Source organism: Lissotriton vulgaris, chromosome 1_1 (assembly GCF_964263255.1).
Source record: "Lissotriton vulgaris chromosome 1_1, aLisVul1.2, whole genome shotgun sequence".
In the NCBI taxonomy this organism is placed as follows: domain Eukaryota; kingdom Metazoa; phylum Chordata; class Amphibia; order Caudata; family Salamandridae; genus Lissotriton; species Lissotriton vulgaris.
Genome location: NC_141685.1, coordinates 944,073,293 through 944,088,751, shown reverse-complemented (window position 1 = coordinate 944,088,751; position 15,459 = coordinate 944,073,293). Strand labels below are relative to the sequence as shown.

General features: G+C 44.0%; 1 pseudogene; it reads right to left on the bottom strand.

Moving 5' to 3' along the window:
* Positions 1-1,013: 1,013 nt before the first annotated feature.
* Positions 1,014-15,459, bottom strand: part of LOC147748242 (aquaporin-2-like) — a 129,526-nt pseudogene continuing 115,080 nt past the window's right edge.

The window sequence follows — 15,459 nt, the reverse complement described above, 5'->3', positions numbered from 1 at the left end:
CATTTTGGTATTTATGAATTCCAATTTGCGATTCGATAATATGTTACCAAATTGGAAATAGGAATTATGACTACATACCGATTCAGTTTTTGGAAAGGGCATGCTTAGGGCATCCCTTCCTAATACCAAATTGCAGCTGTATGTAGGAATGTTTTGTGACCGAAATGCAGTCGTAAAACAGTCATATTTTACCGCCTACTGCAAGCAGAGTGATTTTCAGAGAAGTGAACGTAATGCACGTGATATCTTTTCTGAAAGCAAAGAACCCTGTTTTCGTCACAGAGATTCTGACCCGTAAAATGTTACTTTATTCCATTTTGCACCCTGTTATGGCCACACCCAATAGCACCTGGAGGAATTTGCACCTCCGAAACCTCACAATCATGAGCAATTTTCCCCCTTGCATATTTCTACATCCGGCACAACACAATCTCCATTTGCTATTGGTTTCATATTGACCTCGCAACTCAGATTAAGGCTTAGCGTGCATGATCACTTCTCTTTACAGTGCCTATAAATTGAATGAAATTGATTTATTTGTCTGGCAGTTCATCTGTGACCCTCAAACATGGCCCATTAAGTGGGCCTCATGTCATGTCATTCATCATGGCTTGACGCAATGAGGCACGCTGTCTATTTCAGGTTCATACGCAGTTGTGATCTTGAAATGTCTTTGGTCTTTGCAAGCAGCATCAGCTGAGGCTCTGAGAGGCATATTATCAAGAAACTGAGTTAAAATAATCGCCGCTTTAGCAGCTGGAAACTGCCACTAAAGCTGCGATAATGGGCTTGATAATATGCCCTTGTGAATTTCCATAGAAGCCCATGTTCTGGTGTGAACATGGGCTTCTATGGGAATTCTCTACAGCATATTATCAAGCCCATTATCGCTGCTTTAGCTGCAGTTTCCTGCCGCTAAAGCGGCGGTAATTTTAGCTCAATTTCTTGATAATATGCCCCTTAATTCCTCAAATATTCATCAGGAGTTGCTTCTCTTGTTTAAGAGCCAAATGTCAAACTCTGTCTGCCGTCTTGGACGTTGTCTGTGACGAATGAAGCTCCACTGAGTATCTTCTGTGTTCGGCTCTGTCCTCCCAGTCCTCCTCTGGCTCTGAAGTTCCTCTTAGAATCGCCAGCCGCTCGGACATACTTTTTGTGTTGGGATACAGAATGTGGTTAATGGTGAGTGAGGCCAGCACTGCACCAACACATGGTCCCACCCAGAAGACCTATAGAAACAGAGATGTTTTTGTGAGATTTTACTTACACCAAGCATAACAATTTACTTAATACAAGTCACATGGGCCCCATTATGAGTCAGGCAAAGTGGTTCACTTGGAGGATACCACAGTGCCTAATTCCAAGTTCTACTTGGTGTAGGATAGGACCGTGCCAAGTAAAACCGAAAACTTTTCCACTGACATTTTCCGCCGGCTAGAAGCAGGTGAAAATGACCACATATTACGTCTGAGATTTGGGAACCACAAGCAATGAAGGATCAGGTAGACCCTGGTTCTGCATTTTAGGCCTCTTTGCAGAACCAAAAACTTGCGATGGCCAGTAATGGGAGCAGATACCAACCAGAATTGTTCACAACAGACCTTGTATTTCCCCATCTAATAACTGGGGATCCGGGCATGAGGACCAGAGAAATTTTATTACGTACATATTCAAAATCAAATAGAATTGTATATTTGTTTAACTTTTTCTCTATGAATCTTAGCGCTAATAAGTGGCCCTTGGAAAAAGATTTCCGACAACGTCCCCATATCCTCTACCATGTAACTTAAATGCAAGAGCTGTATATAAATGGACAGATTCAGATGTAACAGTAGAGTTAGAACATGCACCAGGAAATTCTTTCTGAATTGTTTCCTTATATACACTTAAAGATCCTTACTGGCTCAAGGAGCAACAATCATTGGCAAAGTCATAATGACGCTCTTTTTAATATTCAGGGACAGACCTATTCGCACTGACAATGTTTGTATGCTTTGGCATACTATTTAGCCAAAGCACACCAAAATTGATATTACTGCATGTGTGCAGACGCACAGGTGGCCATCTTTGAACATATTTTTTTGTAAAAGTATACTTGCAGCATAGCCACTGTGCATGAGAATGTATGCACCAGCAGGCATATTGTAATGATTTTTGTTATACTTTGACAAAAATCATTTTCAAGATCCAATCTTTCTAAGATCAGTGCCGCCATATGGAAGAGTGCAGTGTTATTCAGGTGTACAACGGCAAGGCGTGCAGCATGTGAGATCGGGAGGCAAAGGGTATGCAATGGAGAAGCTGGGAATTGGGGGAGCTAGGTGGGTATACATTAAAAAATAAAAATAAAACACAGAGGGGTGAGGGAAGCAAGGCACGAGCTGGGGGAAGAAGTATAGCAACACAAGAATGCAGGAGTGAGTATTTGAGGGGAGAACCAGCACATGAGGGAGAGAACAAAAAAACAGATGCACTCCAATGCAGTGATGTAGTTCCCTAAATGTAAGCAATGGGTACGGTCAAGTCATCCATTCAAAATGGTAATATAGAAACAAGGCTCAAGGGGAGGAGCACAAACAAAAGCAGAAAGGAAAGCCTTCAGATAAGAAGCAAGCAAATGTAATTGGCAAGAAAGCCAGCTAAGGGAGTAGAGAGAAAAATGAAATATCTCCTACTTTGAACAGTATCACAAATGGCAATAAGCGAGCAAGTGTGATGAGTGAGCCCAGTTGTCATTCAAGTGATTGCTCCCCCTGATGGAACTTTGAAATGTCTTTTCTTCCTTCCATCCTTTAAGTCTTTTTCCTTCTTTCTTTCCCTCCATCCGCCCATCTTTGTCTCCTTTATTTGCCTTGGGAACTTTGAAATTCAGAAAACACATATACAAATATACATATCTTTTAACAAAGAGATTGTCTTCGAATGCGAGTGACACGGACAACAAGGCTGTTGGTCAAATTCCTTCTCATGGGATCTTTAATATTATTCACGAACTCTGAATATCTCTGCAGTTTACTAACACTTTGCGACAGGTTTGTGTTACTTTTGCATCATAAACAGGGCTCAAAGTACTGGGGTGGTATTTATTTTCCAAGGCACATCACGATCTGTGTTGACAAGTTGACCAAAGTAACACAAAGCAGCGAAATGTGATTTAACACAGGTTCCTGATTCCTAACACTTGTACACGGATTTCTGCCAAAACCTTGTGCACCCTCGAGGAAACGGTTTTAAGTACTCCACACTTTCCAAACTTTGCACGAGCTGCTTTGTATAGGACACACACACAATGGGAAAGCATAGCTTCTGTACTAGAAAGTTCCTCTTCCAGAACAAATCATATGCTTGACAAAATGCAGAAAACCATGGAGTTTGGCGGGTAAGGATGTGTGTATTGGCACTTGGCAGCCTAAAGAACGTCAGCATTGGAAGAGAGGGAAACAAAACCAGGGGGCATATTATGAAGGACCGGTGTTAAAATTAACGCTGTTTTATCGGCAGGAAACTGCTGATAAAACGGCGATAATGGGCTTGATTATACGCCCTTGTTAATTCCCATAGAGGCCCATGTTAACATCAGAACATGGGCTTCTATGGGAATTAACAAGGGGGTATTATCAAGCCCATTATCGCCGTTTTATCGGCAGTTTCCTGCAGATAAAACAGCGATAATTTTAACACTGGTCCTTGATAATATGCCCCCAGATTTTAGTAGATATGGTGCTGTTTTTCCCTCTCCCTGTAACTCGAACGCAGTGCAGCAATTTTTGGTGCTGCGCTGCATTACGTCACATTTTGGCAAACTTTTTCCATATTGCCATCACTCTCTTTGAAATGTTAGGAGGACCTTCAATTCTACATCGCCTTTCAAGACTCCACCATATATTTCATCAGCCAACGATATCCTGACTTTTTTAGACGTCTTAGATATAGAGCTAAATATTCCTTAAAAGTATTGTAGTCACGATCATTAGGGATCTTTGAAACGCGCCACCACAAAGGGAATTAGAGATTCTTAATACCAGCTCTACCAGGCTTTCTAGAAACAATTATGGGATTTCCCTAATCCCAACTACATCAAAATCTACAACACAACACTTCCTCAAGGAATACTAGTCCCAGCTATGCTAACAACAGATCATTTGTCTGATTCCATTATTGTATAAGTGATGCTGAAGTTCTGTCAACGTTACATAATATCTTGGTCATCGGTTTAATAGGCAGAATTTTAGAGCAACAGCAACTCCCATGAAAGTTGCCGGCTACACCACCTTGCCAGGCAGGTATAACCACTCTAAGTTTGATTCAATCCAACATCCTATGAATCTGCCTTTTACTGGCAATCCTGTCTGATTTATGCTGATGATGAGAGGCAATGGATGCAAGGTCACATTGATAAAGAAAATGTGTTTTTCCACACTAGACATCTGTGGTACACCGGTACTGTTAATACATCCATCAGCTTCACTACCAGCACTTAGGGGCATATGTATGAACAAGCCCTTTTGCGATTCCTTAATAGCGATTTTTAGCGAATTGCTATTAAGGAATCGCAAAATGCTACGTATGTGGGAATCGCAATAATAATTGCGATTCCTTAAAGTTTCTTAATTGCGAATCCCAAGTTGTGATTCACAATTTAGGAATACTTTGTAATGTAATGTAAATGTAATGTATGTGGTCTTGTAAAGCGCACTGCTGCCCTGAGGCGTCGTGGCGCTGTAGACCGCTGGGGAACCCATCCTGGCTATCCCTGTGAGATGGTCCCTACTGGGTATCTCCAAGGTGAAACCAGGAATCCCCGGCAAATGTGGGGGGCCGTTGTAGAGATGAGGCAAGCTAATGCCCAGAGTTGCCGAGTGTGATCCCTGGTTAGAGTAGGCACCGAGGCGAGAATTATCAAGTCCGCTGACCCTGGTCCTGGACGCTGCCGCGTCGGGAATTGAACCCTGGTCCGGGGCCGTTCTCTGCTTCCTGGTCTGCCGCCTCTAACCAGTGAGCCACACCACTCCACTTTCTCATTCATTCCTATGGGCTAGGAGGCCCATAGGAATGAATTATAAGACATTCTCAATTTGCGATTAGCAATTAGAGAATCTCAAATTGAGAATGCAATTTCAAGGGTGCCAGGGTGTCAAAAGGACACCCTGTTGCACCCCTGAAACATGTATGTGTACACATGTGGCGCCAATACATGCCCTAAGGGCATGTATGTGAGCCACATGGCACTTTGAAAAATGCAAAAAAGTGAATTTTTCAAAGAAATCGCAAATAACTTGAAGTTGGTGGTAATTTGCAATTTCTTAAGGCCAAATCACACTTTTTTGTGCTTCATACATTGCATTTAAGGAATCGCAATTTGCGATTCCGTAAATGCAATAGTAAAATAGTGAACTGCAACTTTTGCGATTCTCTAATTTGCGATGCCCTTTTGGGATGATACTTCCCAAAAGGCCTTTTCCCGTTCGCAAACGGGCAGATTCTGAGAATCAGCCCATTTGCCAACGGGAAAAAGGCTTGAAGCATATACACCCTTCTGCACAAATAACACTGCCAGCAGAAACCTGATCGTTCCTCAGGAGAGGGGAAGTCCTCGGCCTCTATTGGGAAGCTCCACTCTTGAACAGCTAATGAATTACACATTTGGTCACACCATTACACACTCTAGATGGAAATCTGGAAGAGCAGGAAACATTCCAGATAGTTGCTATCTACTGAAGAATAGTTCAGTCCGTATGCTCTATTCATCACTTCTAAATGGTATCTTCAAACGGTCAAAGCAATACCAAATTAAGGGCCCGATGTAGGAGCCCTAATACCGGTTGGAAACGGCCGATTTCAGCCGTTTCCGACCGGTATTAGGGTTTTCTAATGTAGGAGCATGCTTTACAGAATCTGTATTTTACCGAATCTGTATTTACAGATTCGGTAAAATTACCGAATCGGTAAATACAGACTCTGTAAAAATACCGATTCTGTAAAAGCACATGTAGGTAGCACATCTTTGAGTGCCGCAGGCCTTTCATATTCGGTATTTTACCACCCAATCCAATTGGGTGGTAAAATACCGAATTCAGGTGTGCATGCACATCTGTGCATGCACACCTGTGCAATGTGACACACAGACATGCCCTTAGGGCATGTCTGTGTGCCACATGGCACACAAGTCCGGAATTGGGGTGCCAGAGGGTGTCAAAGTGACACCCCCTGCACCCTTGCAAAAATCGGAATTTACCGAATCGGTAAATACCGATTCGGTATTCCACATTGATTCCTATGGGCTTCAAGGCCCATAGGAATCAATGGGGGATACCGATTCTGTATTTACGGAATCGGTAAATACCGAATCTTACAGATTCGGTATTTACCGATTCTGAAATACCTACATGTGCCTCCTTCTATTTTACCACTTCGTAAATACTGAATCGGTAAAATTCGGTATTTTAGAAGTGGTAAAATAGAATTACCTACATCTAGCCCTTAGAAACTAAGGAAGAAAGTTTGCTTCTTCCAGTGAATGCAAGCACCGGAGAGAGTAAAGAGCATGAAAAGCAAATGCATCATTAAGGATACTTCTTAGAGAGTAAGAAGTTCTGAAATATACAAGTTTAGACCAAGGGACAACAAACAAGTGGGTAAAGAAGGAAGGAATTATAATACTGGAAATACACTCAGTTATACTTAACAACCACAGCGAGACTGCCTGTGTTCCGTTGATCTGCAAAATGTTTATTCTTTTGTTCATGATAAAGAGTGTGTATTTCTAAATAAGGGACTATCCAAGCAGCCTCATATCTGCACTGAGAATATTCTGAAAATTCGTGGCAGTGATGGCAACACACCTTAGGAGATGAGGAATTTTCACCTACCCTAATATAAGTGACTGCTCTATTAGATCTAGTCACGATTTATCTTTTTTTTAACACATCATTTTATTGGTTTTTATTACAATACATATAGTAGAGGAGTATAATACCTTGCATATTTAGTAGACATGCAGCGTATATTATTGAAGGCATAACATTTCTACTTATCGCATATATCGTATTATTAAACATTCAATGATACAAAGCCCATATCTAGGGATGCGAGAATCTGTGACTGATATTGTTTTTACTGAAACAAAGAACAGTTCAGAGCAGTAGTACGCTCAACTTGACTCCCCTCCCACCCATAAGAAAAACATTCCCAGATGCCGGTCTGTGCGGTCCCTGCCACTGCTTGTGTGGAAGGGCCTCAATGGGCACTATATTAACAAGAGGGGGGAGGAAGGGGTCGAGGGGATGAATAGACGGGAGGGAGTGATGGAGGGGAGGGAGGTAAAGGAATGTAGACAAGGCAATAAAAAACAACCACAGTGGCATCGTACCTATTCGTGGCACTTTATATTCAAGTGGATTAGCCAATCACATAAGGCGACACAGACCACCTCTGCCTTAATTAGCAGAGACATTACTTTTGAATTGTTCCAACAGTTGAAACTAGTCTAGTGGTATTGATTTCTTGCGGAGCCCTCTATATTCCTCCCTTTTGAGAGCTCCTCCTTCTATTTGGGCCAATCGTACTACCTCCTCCCCCAATACCCTTTTCTCGGAGCCGTGTGAGACTTCCATCGCTGTGTTAGCAGTCTTTTGGCCAGTATTAGAGAGAGGTCTGTGAAACGGCGTAACACTTTTGCTTTCCGTGGTAGGGGGGACAGTCCTAGCAAGCACGTGTTTACCGTTGACCCCATGGGTCTTTCGGACAATTGCGATAAACTATCAGTGATCTCTCGCCAGTACTCCTGTAATGAAGAACAAGACCTTAACATACGAGTCAAATCGGCTCCAAGCAGGCGGCAGCGAGGGTAGTTAGAGGAGGCTTGTGGGTACATTGTGTGGACCTTATCCGGCGTCACATGTGCTCTATGCAAGAGAGCCAGCTGTATAACTAAACTTGAACCGTACCTTTCATGATACCTATTTTCGATACTCAAGGACTAGTGCCCATTCCTTGTCTGTGAGCGCACCCTTAATATCCGCCTCCCATTTTAGACGAAGAGGTGAAAGTGAAAATTCCAAGTGTTCTCTCATTCCCCTGTAGAGCCATCTGACCAAATGTCTCCCGTATCCCATTAGGTGTAACGCTTGCAGTAAGTGGAATGTTGGGGGCTCGCACTGCTCAACTAGCCAATATTTGCGACCAAATGTAAAATGCTAGCGTGAGTTTGAAATAGCGTATTCGGGACTCCATAAGTGTGTACCAATTCAGCATGGGGCATTAGCTGTCTATCGATGAATAAGCAGCCCATAGTTACAATTCCCTCCTCCACCCATGGTCCCAACCTATGAACAGTTAAAGGGCCATGTGGTGATGGGAGGCCACATAGGGGTATGTTCGGAGCATATGGAGTGAATATGTTTGTGTACTTTACCGCAAGCTTCCAGTAATGAAGCGCTACTTGGAGCAAAACAGGAATATCTGTCGGCCTTCCAGGCTCAGGGGAAAGCAGTGTCTGCAGTGTTCAACGCCATAATTGTGCGGGAGTATACCCAATTTCAGATAGGTTATGCCCAGCCAGCCAATATGCCAGCCACTGCAATTGGCTAACTATGCTATATGCCTTGAAATCCGCGGCTCCCATACCTCCTTTTGCTGTGGGCAGATGCAATTTAGTGAGGCTAATTCTATGACGCACGGAACCCCATATCAATGCTATTAATAAGGAGTTTAACATTTTAAAAACCCATGCTGGGATCACTACTGGGAGATTAACAAAGTAATATAGGAGCCTTGGTAACATCTGATAATCAAAAGAGAACGGACACTGGTATCTGCAAAAAACCATTAGTTTTTATCGAAAACCCTCATAGACATCCTGGAGTTGTTATAGCGGTATATCTTTTCATCCGCCCCATCAGGAGTCTTGGCATCGTCATAGGGTCAACGATTGACGTGCAGTATGCCTGCCTCACCCGAGGCTACTTCTGGTGAATGCAGAAGTGTCCAGAAATGAAAAAAGGATATCTAAAATATAATGACTCAGCCAGAGGAACTTGGCTTTTAATCTAAAAAATTGACTGGTCACTAATATTAAAAAGAAATTGGGATATTTAGGTAGTTGAGTTACTAAACTACCATATCGTTATTGAAAAAAGTCGACATGTTTCAGCTCATCGGGCCCACAGAGGGTCAGTGGAGCTTTCGTCAGGACATGAACAGAAAAACACACAAACAAAAATATGTATGACGCATACACCCTTTATGTGTATGGTGAAGATAACACAATGGAATTTCCAAGCTGTGAAAGAAACCAATGAAATCATTGTATCAAAAATATGTTCACTGGGTTTAGGCAGACATATACAAATAATGGCATTATTATATGCAAGGACGTGGGTTAACCCGATTGTGGCATAACCCTCGTGGGGTGAGTATGTAGGAGAAGTATCATGGGTTTCAAAGTAGATGGTACATGCTTTTAGGCTTTCTATTTTTAGGATTTTGTGACAAAGCTGTGCTTACAGGTCTCATGTGGGTGTCAGGTGTAGCGCGATACTAGAAAATGCACTTGCAAAATACATTCGATGGCAGTGATTATGAGCACCGGTAATAATTTAGGCTTAATGTGAAGAGTGACATGGTTACAATACGCTAGTATATACATCGTAGATTTAGAGTGTAGGAAACGACTCGCGTGTTAGTGAATCGCGGGTGTTGGGAAACCTAGGGTTTTACAAGATGGGTTTTACAACATTCGTGGTTTGTGTTACCAACTTCATGCACACCCCATAGAAAACCCGTAAGGTACCTGGTGTTTTCAGAAGTTAGGTATCCAACAGGGTATCAGAGTCGCATCTGGATTTTCTCTACATTTGGAATAATATGTATTCATACAGGTTAGTTTAGGCCGTCATCTTACCTCTTTTCTTCGGAAACACTCAGAGAACTGAAGGACTGGGTTCTTTTGGACCCAGCGGTGCCAGGGCACAACACCTGAAACCTTCGTGGGTAACCTGCTCCGGCGTACAAGTCACAGAGACACGGGACACTTCCTTCGGCGTCAAAGAGTCAAGGTTTATTTACTGCAGGGAACACAGAAGTCACAGGAAGTACATCGAGTGTAGTTCGGGGAGACTGCTTCAAATTGTATTTGTGGATCGCTCCTTTTATACAGTTTTTACCCATAGGATAACATGATACACAATAATTTACAACCTGGTTCCCACAAGTCGCTCTCAGAGGGGTCGTTTTGGTCACTTTGAAACACATAAGGTCCGGAACATAAGTGCGGAAACATTTGGCGGTTCCCAACTGTAAAAACCCATCTTCCCACCATTAGCAAATTCCAATCAGCAGTAAAGTAGATCGAAATAGGAACGAAGACAGGTGCAGAGGAAGACGGAGACAGTAGGGAGATCGGAAAGGGTGTAAAAGGGGAGTGTCGAGGAAACACGAGATACAGGCATCAAAGGGACGTGCCTAATGAGATGCACGGCTGAGACAATAAGCCCGTGCGGCAAGATGAGCCTCGAGCGGCGCCATCTGCCTTACAGTAGCATCCCCCTCGTCATAAAGGCACTTACAAAGGACATGTGTCTTCCGCAAATATCTTGGGAGTCCCAGGGTCGCGAAGCGGACAGCGTCTGTTCGCTGGCTACTTGAGGGCAAGAGACAAAATGGATGCCGTATCTAAGATGGAACCCGTGGGTACAGATGAAAAATCCACGTAACAAACGAACGGTTTAAGTTAGCACAGCGAAACTGCGCACACTTACTAAACTCGTCATTTGCGGTTCATAGATACTAGACTCGCCCATATTCGTGCGAGTCGAAAACACCACTTACAATTGTCACGGAACCTCAGACGCTCCTTTTGCCCTCATGTAGGCAAGCACTAGTCGGAATCATATTCGATATTCATCAGACCATCAAGATGTCGTTGTAGCATAGCTCTGTCCGATCGAGTCCCCTTGGTAACAGATGGTTGTCTTATACACGTTGTAGCACAGAGGCCACATAAGGCAGGACCACACTGCACACAAAGGCAACACGTGAACAGGAACACTACCACAACCCCGATGATCGTCAGAATCTTCCAACCCCAAGTCGACACCAGGCCCCAAAACCAACCGAGTAGCGTCCAATCCCCTACATCCACGTGTATGGATTCGGAGATCTTATGCAACTTCGAGATGGCTTGATAGACAGTAGGAGCATTATCTGGAATGAAAATGCAACAGCTCGAATGGATCACTTTACACACCCCACCGCGATCTGCTAGGACAACATCTAAAACCATACGGTTTTGTAATGTCATAAGTCTCTCCGCCTGAAGTTCTGTGGTGATATTACCAAGGGCACTGGCAGTAATATTAGCTGTCGATTCTACCACTCGAGTCAAATGTCTCAGGTTCCTACTATTAACCATAGGTCCCCAAAACGGGAGGAAACCCTTGAAAAAGTCTCCTGCCTCTTGACCGGCAGTATCCTCTTCGCTAATTACGCCTCGTACAACTCTAGTCTTATGATAATCGGCATCTACAGTAAACGTCGGAGGCAACAGATTTGCAACGAAACATGAGCCCATGAAGTCTGCGGGCAACCATGTGTATGCACGATCATGACAGATAAAGTAGGTACCCTTGGCAGCCAGAAACACCGGGGTCGGGGACATTGGCAGAACGTAACTTTCAGTGCAAGCACTTACTCCAAGTGGGGCTTGCGAGCCACGACCCACAAGACAAAGATTACCAGTGTGGGGTACGACCCATATTGGAGACGAGCTTTTAAGCTGCTTTTCATTAGTGAACATACTATATTCCCCTCTACTTAAGACCCTATAGGCTTGTACCTCTTCTCTAGGAATAAGAAAAGGATCATGGATCTCATCTTCCATATCCTCTATAGCCATCGATAGCACCCACTGATACGAGGTAGGACCAAAGTTGGGGGAACGTTGTTCTGGAGTGGGGTGGAAACCCAGTGCGCTTCGAAGCATTGTTTGGAATGCTCGAGCTGACCCTTGGGAACTATACGGTAACACCAGATATGGAATTCCCTTACCCGTAGTATGTGGCATCAACCCACACACCCAACAATTAGTAGTGTTAACCACTAACTGATGCTGATGGAGGAGCTGGATAAAGGAATTATTGCGGAATTCTACACGTCTAGCCTGTTCGTGTTCTGGTAACATATGAAAGGAATGAGGAGAAGCAGTAGAAGTAAGGTTAGGGTAAGGAGTAGGAGTAGGAGTAGCAAGGAAAAAGTAAGACATAGTGTAATACACCCCACCCGCCAAAAATGCAGAAGCAGTCAAAAACAAAACAAACAATTGGGATACAAAACATTTCGTACGACTAAGTTTCTGCAGCTTGACTCTATACGCCTGAGCTCCTTCCAAATCATTCAGCTTCGAAAATGCCATTTCCCTACGACCGTCCGCAACGTTTCTTGACGCACTTCGTTCTGTGCAGCAATAGTCAATCCCCAGGAGTTCCTAGGAACCGACGGTCTTTAACCTAGCGTCAAGACCTACTGTCCAGAAGGAAGTACGCGCGCGGCCCTACGGCCCTCAATACACAATATGTATTTATTTAGCACAATATTTCTCAGCTGTGGAAGGAAAAAGATACAAGGAAGAAGCTTGATATATATATACAAAAACTTTCAATGATATGAATGTTCAAAATTTATCATGGGAAACGAGGATATTGCAGTTATCAATTTCAGCAAAGCAAGCAAATTTATTTGTCCTTAGTGTGAGATCTCAAAGAATATCGATGTTTCCCGGGACGTGTCTGCTCTTCAAACAAAGGATCCGTTGAAGAGACAGCGTCCTGCTGATCAGTTCGTTGATCTGGTCTTGAGTCTTTTGCTGACAAATGTTCAACAGTGGCTTTCTGCTGCGCTGAGGGTTCCTCAACAAGCTGTGCGTCGCTAAAAGGTACAAACGCCGGCAATGTTTCTGTTTCTGTTGACGCAATGCCTTTCCTTACCCACGGGTCTGCCGGCAAAGGAATAGGGACTCGCTTACAATGGGTAGCATGTACCCAATTCTTCCGCCCCTCAAGACGAACGGCAGTCCTCGTGGCCAGGAGCACCTGGTAAGGTCCGGTAAAGCGGGGGTCCAGATTGTTTTTGCGTGAAAAATTTCGGGCAACCACCCAATCCCCGGGCTGGAGCTGGTGGCCTGGACCCTCCGTCTGCGTCGGCAAGGCGTCGTAAACCTGTTGATGAATTAACCTCAGTTTAGCAGTCAAGTCATGTAAGTAATCAATCAACATCGGAAACTCAAGATCAGAGAATACACCTGGCCTAGGAACCCCCCACACATTCGCAGGACGGCCGAACACTATTTCATAGGGACTAAGCCCTATTCGGGAGTGTACAGTCGCCCTAGTTGACAGTAATGCTAGGGGCAAAGCATCAGGCCACGAAAGTCCAGTCGTAGCTTGAATCTTCGCTAGTTTTAATTTAAGGGTGCCATTGTACCCTTCAACCAATCCAGCTGACTGAGGATGATTGGCGCTATGGAATTTCTGATTAATTCCAAGGCCCTTACACACACTCTTCATCACACTTCCAACAAACTCACTTCCGTTATCTGACCACACGACTCTAGGCATTCCATACCGAGGAAAGTATTCCTTCAGTAGGATTTTCGCAGTAGACAAAGCAGTATTGTCTTTGAGGGGATAGGCCTCAATCCATCGGGAGAATGCGCAAACCACAACCAAAACGTATTTCAGGTTATTGCATCGCTCCATATGGATGAAGTCCAACTGGATCACCTCAAAGGGATACGAAGGAGGAGCAAAACTGCCAGGAGGAGTTGGGGTTCCTTTGCCAGGATTGTACATTATACACACCATACAATTCTTCACCAGACGTTCAGCACACTTAGTAATTCCATCATTCTTCCACACATCAGCCAGCAACTTGCAAATACCTTTCGCGCTAATATGTGCTAACCCATGTGCCATTTGCACAACGGCCAGTACATACGCATCAGGCAACATCCATCTTTTCTGATCTGACAAATCAATCCAGCAACCATTCACATCCAACCTTCCCGTACTTTCTTTCCACTTCATCTTTTCAGTGTCGGTGGCCTCATTCTGAATAGCTTTCACACTCTCTATGGTATTTTCACACATACTCGATTCTGTAGGCCACCTAACCGAACTCGTCACATACATTCGAGTGCTAAGGTTCCGGGCAGTCTCCTTAGCAATCTCGTCTGCAAACGCATTACCACGACCAACATCATCCGTCACTTTACGATGCGCACTACACTTAATAATTGCAATTTGAGCAGGCAAAGTCAATGCATCCAAAAGATCGTTCACAAGCTGGCCATGCTGTATTTTCGTGCCATGCGACGTCAGGAAACCACGCTCTCGCCACAATCGTCCAAAACTATGCGCTACACCGAAAGCATACTGACTATCGGTGTACACATTCACACGTTTACCTTTTGCTAATACACATGCTCTAGTGAGAGCAATCAGCTCTGCAGCTTGGGCAGAATTCTGATTCAATCTCGCAGTCTCAACAACAGTATTCAATGTCACCACAGCATAGGCAGTAGTCACATCACCATTCGGCAACTTAAAACATGACCCATCCACATACAGGGTGCCATCCGGGTCTTCCAATGGGGTGTTTTTAAGGTCCACACGACCTTTTGTTTCCTCTTCTGTCCGCAAGTAACAGTCATGTTCTGCTACTTCATCTGACTCTGCACTAACTGGTAACAAAGTTGCCGGATTTAGGACATTACAACGTTTTATCTGAATGTGGCTTGCCAAAAGCGTCAATTCGTACCCAGACAACCTCGCACTCGTCAAGTGCTGAGTTTTCGTACGATTCAAAAGAGTATCGACTGCATGCGGAACCATCACCGTAAGCATATTATCCATGACCAATCCTGCTGATTGTCGGATGGAGACCGCAGCTGCCGCAGTTGCTCTCAAACAACTCGGTAATGCTCTAGCTACTGGGTCTAAGGTCGAGGAAAAATATGCACATGGACGCTGTTTACCACCAAAAGGTTGCGTTAAGACACTCAAAGCACAACCTTCCCTCTCGTGAACATATAACGTGAACGGTTTACTGTAATCAGGGGTACCTAACACAGGAGCCGAACACAATGAATCACGTAATTCAGAAAAACTTTTCTGGCATTCTTCCGTCCATGGTAAAGGAATCGAAACATCCTTGCACGTAAGAGCCACCAATGGTTTCGCTAGCAATGAAAAATTGGGAATCCACTGCCTGCAGTACGACGTGATACCTAGAAAGGCACGCACATCTCTTTGGGTTTTTGGCACAGCCATTCGCGCAATCGCTGCAATTCTCTCTGGGGTCAATCTCCTTCCCTCCTTTGACAATAAGTGACCTAGGTAGGTTACTTCTTGACAACAATATTGGAGTTTAGAAGGTGACACCTTGTGATTCAACTCACAGAGATGT